Source organism: Podarcis pityusensis (assembly GCF_964106645.2).
Source record: "Podarcis pityusensis genome assembly, chromosome: 15".
Taxonomy (NCBI): Eukaryota; Metazoa; Chordata; class Lepidosauria; order Squamata; family Lacertidae; genus Podarcis; species Podarcis pityusensis.
In genome coordinates, this window is record NC_138040.1 from 32,479,299 (window position 1) to 32,490,221 (window position 10,923).

Genomic DNA, 10,923 nt, shown 5'->3' on the forward strand with positions numbered 1-10,923 from the left:
GTCCCTTGTTGGTAGAGTGGTTTGGTTTGTAAGAGCATGAGACTCTTAATCTCAGGGTGTGGGTTCGAGCCCCACATAATAATAATAATAATAATAATAATAATAATAATAATAATTTATTATTTGTACCCCACCCATCTGGCCAGGCCTCCCCAGCCACTCTGGGCAGCTTCCAACAAAATATTAAAATACAGTAATGCAGCAAACATTAAAAGCTTCCCTGAACAGGGCTGCCTTCAGATGTCTTCTAAAAGTCTGGTAGTTGTTGTTCTCTTTGACATCTGGTGGGAGGGCGTTCCGCAGGGTGGGTGCCACTACCGAGAAGGCCCTCTGCCTGGTTCCCTGTAACTTGGCTTCTCGCAGCGAGGGAACCGCCGGAAGGCCCTCGGCACTGGACCTCAGTGTCTGGGCTGAACGATGGGCGTGGAGACGCTTCTTCAGATATACCGTATTTTTTGCACCATAACACTCACTTTTTTCCTCCTAAAAAGTAAGGGGAAATGCCTGTGCGTGTTATGGAGGGAATTCCTACGGGTGGCATGCCTACGGATTTTCCTCCTCTAAAAACTATGTGCGTGTTATGGTCGGGTGCGTGTTATAGAATGAAAAATACGGTACATTGAGCAAAGGAGTCCTGCATTGCAGGGGGTTGGACAATATGACTCTTGTGACCCCATCCAACTCTACAATTCTATGATTCTATAATTCCCTCTCTACCTCTTGTAATTTAACTGGTTCTGGAAAGAAAAACTGTGCATGCCAATCAGGCCAGGTATTAGCACATGTTATACTGATGAAAATGCCAGGGTCCCACTACTGCTGTTCCCTGCTTGTGCCATTGCCAGTTCCTCCATAAAAAATTATTGGAACCTGGAACTTAGACAAGCACCAGGCAGCTGCAGAGAGTCACTGTGTTAACACCCACTCTCATGCAATGCAGTTGGATTCCCTGATTTCTTTTCTCATTTCATAACACTACTCTAATATTCTAAGTCCTTGTTGCAAACTGCAAATCACCTTGCGGTAAATGCACCTGCAAATTTGGTAGTATTAGTAGCTATAGAAATTGTTATTTCTGGTTGTTGTTCTTCTATGTTAGCCAGAGAAAGAAGGCCCAGTCTGTCCTACATTTTCTTTTGCAGGTGTGGGGGACTCCCTGGGCCTGAATGGGGTAACTGTGCCCCTGAAGGACCAGGTGCTCAGCCTGTGGGTCATTTTGGACTCAAAGCTGTCCATGGAGGTGCAGGTACATTCTGGGTCTAGGGCGGCTGTCTACCAGCTCCTTGTGGTATGCAGGCTGAGACCCTACCTGCTTGCAGAGTGTCTAAACAGAGTGGTACGTGCATTGGTTATCTCCTGCTTGGACCACTGCAATGCGCTCTATGTGGGGCTACATTTGAAGGTGACTCAGAAACTACAACTAATCCAGAATGTGACAGCTAGACTGGTGGCCAGGAGTGGCTGCCAGGACCATATAACACCAGTTCTAAAAGAACTACGTTGGCTCCCAGTACATTTCTGAGCACAATTCAAAGTGTTGGTGCTGACCTTCAAAGCCATAAACAGCTTCGGCCCTGTGTCCCTGAAGGAGCCAGTTCACCCCAGGAGACACTGAGATCTAGCTCTGAGAGGCTTCTGGCGGTTCCCTCAGTGTGATAATTGAGGTTACAGGGAACCAGTGATGTAGAAAATAGCTAAAGAAGCTGAAAACCAAGACCAAATAAACCAAATGAAGATGTCCTAAAAGAAATATGAACCTTTTCCTCAATTTTGCCTGTTAGACTGCTCTGCTTTTAATTCGTTGCTCCCATTATTCTTCTCCTTCAAATCCCTTCTTTCCTTTCTGTCAAACAAAGCATTTTTCTTTCTTCCCTGCATTGCCCATTACCCTATTTCCTGAATTTACCCTATCTCTATTTTTATAATTGTGTCTAAGTATTATCTTGTAATTGTCTCCAGGTAATTTTAAATTGTATCTAGCTATTTCTCTTGTAATTGTGTCTTTACTACTTGTAAATGTGAATCCCTAAGGTGACCCTTATGCAATTGTTACATTTGGAGTCTTTGCAATGGAATCGACCCCTTTGTATCCTTGTGCCTTATCAGTGTTAGTTCAAATTCTCAATGATTGCAACTGCTTTCAGGAAAATAAGAATTGGAACCCATATGTTCAAATTGCATCACTTCATTGTAACCATGAAAGCATAAATGTTATTTTTAGCCTCAACCCAATCACTTCCACTCAGCTCCCCTTCCTTCTTCTGTAAAGTGCCAGACGACCAGATCCATTTCCTTTGACCCTGCAGGGGAGAGGAATTCAGCTGTTAGATAAAACTCTCATCCCTATTGTTATTCTAGAAAAACCGGATTATCATATCAATTGCCATCTCACGCTAGATTTCTAGGTACAGTGGTACCTTGGTTTAAGAAGAGCGTAGTTTATGAACAAATTGAATTAAGAATGCTGCAAACCCGGAAGTAGGTGTTTTGGTTTGTGAACTTTGCCTTGGAATAAGAACATCTTTTGCTTCCTGTTGAGTGTGTTCTATTTGTAAATTGAGTCCCTGCTGCTATGGGAAAACACACCTTGGTTTAAGAACGCTTTTGTTTAAGAATGGACCTCGAGAATGGATTAAGTTCGTAAACCAAGGTACCACCGTATTACCTTACTCATGTAGATAGGAATTCGCACCCCCACCTTGTATCTTTTTTAAAAAAATGATATTTATTACTTTTTTAACATTTCCAATACAAAAAAAAAAAGAGAAAAAACAAAAAAAAAACAATGCAAATACAATACACAAACGCTACATGAACTAAAAAAAACCAAATATGTGCTCGCTTCGGCAACACATATACTAAAATTGGAACGATACAGAGAAGATTAGCATGGCCCCTGCGCACCCCCACCTTGTATCTTGCCCTAACCCTAACCCTAACCCTAACCCTGCACCCATGTACCTCCCCCTTACCTTGTAAACTGCCGAACCTGTGATGAATAAGACCACCCACAGTTGTGACTGTATAAATTTCTGGGTTTACCTTTGGGCAGGGTTCCTCATACCTTTTGTCACCTTTGTGAAGGGAACCTGGTTGCAACTGAATAAAGGATCTTTGCTTTTAAAAAGCTGCTTGCTCCTTGGTTGGATGTCACCCATCTTCTCCGGCTGTAGAGGACCCCTTTGGGGCCCCAAACCAAATCTCTGTGTGTTACATCACCAGGCAGAGGGCTTTTTAAAAATATATAGTGGTGCCCTCCCTGTGAAACGCATTTCCATCAGATGTCAAACAGATAAACAACCATTTAACTTTTAGAATACATCTGAAGGCAGCCCCTGTACAAGGAAGGTTTTTTTAAAAAAATGTTAGATGCTTTATTATGTTTTAATATATGTTGGAAGCCACCCAGAGTGGCTGGGGCAACCCAGTCAGATGGGTGGAGTATAAATAATTAAAGTATTAGTATTGACATCCTTATTTTCTTCAGAGAAATGTTGGATGGTATGACTTAAGCATTTAAGGCTGCAGTTCTGTACACACAGTTACCTTGGGGTAAGCCCTACTGAAGGGACGTGGGTGGTGCTGTGGGTTAAACCACAGAGCCTAGGACGTGCCGATCAGAAGGTTGGCGGTTCAAATCCCCGCGACGGGGTGAGCTCCCGTTGCTCGGTCCCTGCTCCTGCCAACCTAGCAGTTCGAAAGCACATCAAAGTGCAAGTAGATAAATAGGTACCACTCTGGAGGGAAGGTAAACGGCATTTCCATGCGCTGCTCTGGTTCACCAGAAGCGGCTTAGTCATGCTGGCCACATGACCCGGAAGCTGTACGCCGGCTCCCTCGGCCAATAAAGCGAGATGAGCGCCGCAACCCCAGAGTCGGCCATGACTGGACCTAATGGTCAGGGGTCCCTTTACCTTTACCTTTAAGCCCTGCTGAACACAGTAGGACTTGCAACCTGCTGAAGAAACATATGTAGGCTTGAGCTGTGTGAGTCCCGCAAGTTAAATAACCCAGAAGATCTTGCTGGGTCTGAGCCCCCTGTAATAATATGGTTTAAAAAAACAACAACTCCATTTGTACAGTGAAAAGGACAGAGGATGTTTTGTTGGGCTTTGCAATGGGAGAGGAATTATTTGAAGGTATGAGGGGATGGACTGACCAGGTGTCTGTCCACAGCTGTTAATAGGCCTCATTCCTGGTGGGCTCACTCAGCTGCAGAGAAGAGGCTTCTTGCTTTCCTTGGTTTTAAATCAGTCCCCCTGCCACCCCTTTCACCTCTTAAGATTCCTGCCACGGGCTATGCTTTGCGGAATGAAGCCTGATCCTTTACAAGAGGAAGGGAGAGGGCACAGGGGTTGCATTCCAAGGGCAGTGCTGAAGCCTGCAGGTGGACTGCCATGTAACTGACAACTCTGAAATGCGATGGGGAAATTAGAGGCCCAGGCCACCCATTTGGGTTGCTATAGACAGTTACCTGAGCGATGGTGCATTGTAATTTGCCACTGATTGCCTTTCAAAGGACGGGTGCCTATCAAGCCTCAAAGTGAGAGCGGGGAAATCCTTTCTCAACTTATTGAACAGCTCCCATAAGTAGGGTTTCCATATGGACATTACCTGGATTTCAAAGGCAGAATTGACGTGGGAGGGCATTTCTGAAAGGCAGTGCTTCATCCTGGATCTTAGGCAAGTCAGTTGGAAAAACCATGGGGTTTTTCCAACAACTTCGGGGTTTGTCCAAATAAAAGCTCAGGGTGTCCTGGTTTTTACTTTTTGAAATATAGCAACCCTAGCATAAGTTTTGTACTCTACTGCATTGCCATTAAGGGTTTTTTGGTTTTTTAATTTTTTTATTCATTTTTCATTTTTGTTCATTGCATACATCTCAAATTCTTAACATTTAGTACCGTATATATTCATTCCTCCCTCCCTCCCCTCCAAGACTTCCCCCAACTTGCATTTCTGGTTTGTTTATATTTTCACCCACTTTGCTATCTCTCAACAGAAAAAGTTATTAATAACATAACATTAAACCTTAAAAACATAAAAATAAAATTAAATACATCATCTTATTTCACTATCTTCCAAACATTTTCTGATGCTAATAATGTGGATGTTTATTTAAATCCTGCCATCAAGTCTATTGCCTTTCTTTGTTTCTGCAAATATAGTATGAATGGTTCCAAATCTTTTTCAAAGTCTCTGTTGTCTTTGTCTCTTAGTCTTTCTGTCATTTTTGCCAGTTCTGCATAGTTCATCAACTTCTCTTGCCGTTGTTCTTCAGTTGGTATTTCTCCAGTCTTCCAAGACTGGAAAATTGGCCATTAAGGGGTTTTCGGACCAGACTCAGCCAAAGGCATCGGAGTCACATGGCAATGCCACTTCTAGCTCCATATCTGTGATCTGGAATGACTGGAAGTGGTCGCCTAGGCTTTGCTATTATTGTGCGTAATTTCATGAGGTAACTAAGAGGGCAAGGGGTCTCTTTCTGCCTGACCCGTAATGCTTGAAAGGCCTCACCATATGGCTTTCTCTTATTAGGATTATTATATTTATTGCCTGCTATTCACCAGCAAGTCCCAGGGTGGCTTGCACCAATTTAAAATTCAGAATTAAAAGTGGTTTAATTCCCACCACAGGAATAGGGTGAGTCTTGAAAACACACGTCTCTGGCATCAAAAAGCTGGGGTAAAGAGGGACATCTTCAGCATTCACCAAAAGCTGATAGTGTGCCTCAATTCCTGTTCCTGATTCCCAGGGACCACCAGTGAGTGCATGGAAATTTAAATGAGGATGGCTCGTTGCATGGTTAATGCTTCCTATTTAAGGGATAAGAAGTAATTGCTTGCCATGCAGAAACCACATTTAGTGACTTCCCATCCGGTAAGTGCAATATATGCTTCATGCTCCTTACACTATCTTCAGATAGTGAACAATATCAGGGAAGGGCCTTGGCCTTTCAAATTTCAGTGGTGCCCTGTGTGAAGCCAACCCCTTCTGTTCTGCATGTGCACTACATTGTAGTTTTTGCACCCCCCTCGCCTCAACACCCAGCACAGGGGAACCAGTTGCACAGCCCTTAATCCGCCTCTGACAATATTAGGTACCTCCACAGGAGTTATTTGGGAGAAACATTCCCCATTCTCTTTATGCGAAGGTGGTTTGGCCCTCTCTGTCTCCAAATTAGGTGGATCTACAGCTTCTCTTGCTACTCCTGGGTGCATTGTGCTTTTCCATGAGCCCTTATTCAGATGTCATACTCACCAGTAAGTAGAACACAGAGCAGAGAGAACGGTGATGAATGTGCTACCTCTGTCCTCAATCCATCAATTTGTGAAGGGTGATTGTCTGCAATGGGGAGTCTCCTTTATTTCCTGGTTTCTACAGCACACAGTTAGTTTACACAAGTAGAGGAGACTCCCCATTACAGACAGCAGTCTTCTACTTCATGGAGGGCAACAGGGATGGCATTGGAAGGTGCAACTAGTATGCTTCTCCCCATTAACTCCCCCCCTTCCATATTAGGAACATACTGTCAGTTTGCATTTCTTGGTGCAGAAAGTATTGATCTGATGTGTAGAGATCTTTCCCGTTCTAATTAATTCGAGAGGGTTCTCAAAGCTTCTCTGTGTGAAAGAAACAAGCAGAAGGTTCATGATGTTTGGGTTATACCATCAGAGAAGCGGAGTACAGCTGGTCTAAACTGGTTCTCTTATAGTCAGCATGACCTTGACAGAAAGAAATAAGTAAGGCCAGAAGGAGCCTGCGTTTCTCTCTTCCATCTGCTGTGGTGTTTTGTATGTAGTGTTAAGGTTTAGACTTACTATAAGTTATGGTAAGTTTAAGTTAAGTCTGCTGCAAACTGGATTTCTTATGGACAGGGCCAATCCTGAATGTATTGGATTTGTGACCATTATGCTCATTTGCCTTCAATAGCAGTAAAGCTCTGCTGGATGAAATACAATTGCCTCTGGTCTATTTTTGGGGAATCCTGCAACGTGTTTAAGTTTTTACTCTGCTAACTATACAATGGAATCTACTCTGGATCAATATTGAGTAGAATTCAATGACACATCAAAGGCTACCTTGCACTGAATAAGAAAACTGGTGCATCTAGCTCAGTGTTGTCTCCTCATTATCTGGCAGTGGCTCTCCAGGGTTTTAGACAGTGGACATTCCCAGCCCCACCTGGAGATGCTGGGGATTGAACCAGGGACCTTCTGCATGCAAGGCAGATGTTCTCCTACCAAGCTACCAGCCCTTCCCACTTACTCATAACATCTGAAAAGGGCTGTGGTGTGCACAGAAACAGGCTTTGGTCTTCTAGCTCTTCATCTACCATCCAGGAGGACTAGAGGTGGCCATTAGGTACCGTAATCAAGTTATTTTGCAATGTTCTGATGTTACACTGATTTCCATTTCGTAAATGAGGTGCGAATGGGGATTAAGCATCAAATAAATACCCTCAGATGGCCAAGTTTAGCCCTGCCAGCTTTGCTTAATAGTAACTGGAGGACAAAAAATGAGATACAGTCGCTGATGGATTTGGAAATCACTCTTGGCTGAGGCGGGGTGGGGGATGGGGAGTAGGAAGGACAAAGAACGAAGAACAGCAGATAATCCTAAAAGTGATGGCAGGAGTGGAAAGCAAAGCGGGCCTGGTAAGAAATGAGCCATTGTTCCCGTCCCTGGTTAAGTAATGACAAGAGGCCCAATAAGTAGGCTCAGTGGCTGTTCAAGCAGAGTACCCTACTGAGAGAGTAAGGGCTTCCTAGGACTCTTCTTGCAGCTTTGTTCTTTCATTCCAGGCCCCAGAGTGGTCACTTTGGAAACTATATGCTTTGATTCTCACCTCACCTTCTTTCTGTTTTGTCCCCAGAGTCCCTCGGATTTATAACTCAAACTGAATTGCAGCGACACCTTCTAAAAAGGAAGAGTGAAAAGCCAGGTTGCCATGGAATTATTATTATTTCTTTGTAGTGAGGAGGGAGTGACCCACACCTAGACGTGGCTGAATGTCTACTTCTAGTCTGTGGCACGTTGGCATATTTTTATGCATAATTCTGTTTTGTGTTTCCATAAATTTGTTCCCTTTTTAAAGGATATAAATGTGCATTTTCTCTCCAAAGCATGTATTTAAAGGTGCCTTTTACACTTAAACTGCCAAGAACTGTGTTGCAATGTCTGAGGAAGCATTAAATCTGGTGGGTAGCTAAATTCCAATCTGCACATTAGTCCAAGAAGTGCAGATCCAAGTCATTGCATAGTGGAATTTGCAAATGTCAAAATTCTCCAGGACCTCTACCCACGCTTCATAAATATGATTGTCTTGCTTGGCTCATAGTTCCTCTCTCTTATGTGACTTTCCCAGTAGGCTTCAGCTCCACGAGTAGATATTCATGCAAGTATCATTAAATTTGGCCTTTTACGCCCAGATCCTACAGCTTTACTGTGTAAAAAATATTTCCTTTTAGGAACTCAGCATGTTGTGGGCTGCAAAAATGGGGTACAGGAAGCACTGGATTGGCTCCACTGGTGTGCCCATGCAGCCCCAACCTTTCCATCATTTCACCTCTCCACATCCCAGTTAAGTAGAAATGACACCGCTATCAGGAGCCTCTTGTTCTGTCCCACTGGACCAGTCACTCCTGATTTCAAACCCAAGTCTCTCCTAATGCCTAGTCTGGCATTCTGACCACTACACCACACTGGCCTCATATTATCCCAGTTCAGAGCTTGCCACAATGCGATATCTCTCAGCCAGTGTTGGTTCCCCATGGCTTGGATGCACCATTCGAATCACCCAGGAGCAGTGAGTTCTGTATTGTGGGCCCAGAACTGTCTTCCAGTTGAGGTCAGACAGGCTACCTCCCTGTAGAACATAAAGTGCTTACTGAATACTTTTTAAAAATTCCTGCAGGCATTTAAACTGCATCCTGATGTTACCGTTTTAGCCAATTTTTATTTGCATTGAATTGTGTTCCTTGTATGCCGCTTAAGACATACCCGGCAACATTTTCCCAATGAAATAGGGATGTTCTATTCATAATAATGTGGGACGCGGGTGGCGCTGTGGTCTAAACTATTGGGCTTGCCAATTGGAAGGTCGGCAGTTTGAATCCCAGCGACAAGGTGAGTCCCAGCTCCTGCCCATCTAGCAGTTCAAAAGCACATCAAAGTGCAAGTAGATAAATAGGTACCACTCTAGTGGGAAGGTAAATGGTGTTTCCGTGCACTGCTCTGGTTTGCCAGAAGCGGCTTAGTCATGCTGGCCACATGACCCGGAAGCTGTACGCCGGCTCCCTCGGCCAGTAAAGTGAGATGTGTGCTGCAACCCCAGAGTCGTCCACGACTGGACCTAAGGGTCAGGGGTACCTTTACCTTTTATTCACAACAACAACAACAAATGCCCCACCCATCTGACTGGATTGCTACTCTGGGCGCTTCCAACATATATAAAATCATAACATAACATTAAACATTAAAAAAAACTTCCCTATACAGGATTGTCTTGAGATGTCTTCGAAAGTTTGTATAGCTATCTTATCTCCTTGGCTCAGGGGTCGCATAACTCCGTACTATCCAACATTTCTCCAATGAAAAGAGGGACATCCTGAGGGAAAGTGGGACATTGTGGGATCAAATCAGAAACCGGAATGGCTCCTATAAATCGAGGACTGTCCCTGGAAAACAGGGACCCTTAGAGGGTCTGTTAAGAGACAATTGTAATTAAGTACTGTATAAATCTTCTAAATTAATTCATAATTAGCAGTCACAGTGGTGCCAAAAGCAAGATCCTTTAAATCTGCAGGAGTATCAGGAAGTTCAGAAATATGGAAGACCATCCCTGCCACTGGGGTCAGGACTGTACGGAAACAAGACAGACTCCTCAGTTCCCTGAAGTCTGAAAAAGCTAAGAAATGGGTGGGGGATGACAGGCAGGGCCTGGCAGTTATATGTCAGCACTTGTGATAGGGAAGGCTTCTTCCTAGCTTTGTGTCACTCATCCCTGAGCAATTTAACTGCCATCATGTCCTGCGATTCTGTCAGAGCAGGAGGCACAGAGAAGAGATCAGTCTTTTAATAGAGAAGGGCAGGGGGATGTCACATGACCAAGATGATACACTAGAGGCTTTGTTCCTGCCTTCTACTTGGGTCACATTCGGGATCCAGCAGCCCAACTATGGGGGAAGAGGGAAAGAGAGATGGGGGGTGGGGGTGGGGAGAGGAGATACCAGATTTGACTAACTCTTCAGCAATCCTAGCAATTTGCCACTTTAACTACCATGAGCAGCCCTTAAATGACGCCTGTGTGTTAGCTCATTGATTATACAGCAGTTTTAACATTCCATAAGCTTTGCCTAGATTTATTCTTCCAGCAGGGGAACTCAACTGGAGGCAAATTCCATTGCACTCTTCTCGGGCCTTGACCAGGGTGGAAGGCTAATGAGACCACGGTCTGTCTTCAGCCATGACAAGAGCTGTCAGCATAGTAGTATCTGCCTGCAAGGATGAGAGATGCAGTGCTAAAAACTCTGCATCAGATAGGCCATTTTGGGAGATTCCTCCAACTTCAAACCCCTGGGAACAAAGATTGATAAAGAGATGAGATTAGGCATTGTGGTGCCAGAGTGGACCCGAGGCATGCAGGTATTGCCCAACCAAGGCCTTGGTCTTCTTGTCTCAGAAAAATAGAACCCTCTTTCACAAAGGAAGAAAACCGGAAAGCACATTTGGCAAAGCACTGGTCAGCAGTTCTTAAGGGACATTTTAAGAGAATTCCTTTCAAAACTATGTATGTTTGTGTACAGATGACCATCTCCAAATGCTGGCTCACATCTTCCTCTTTTGTTATTTTGGAAAGCTTTGTGTAAAGATCTAATTGCTCCATTATTATTACTTCACCTAAGGCTTTCATCTGTTTGG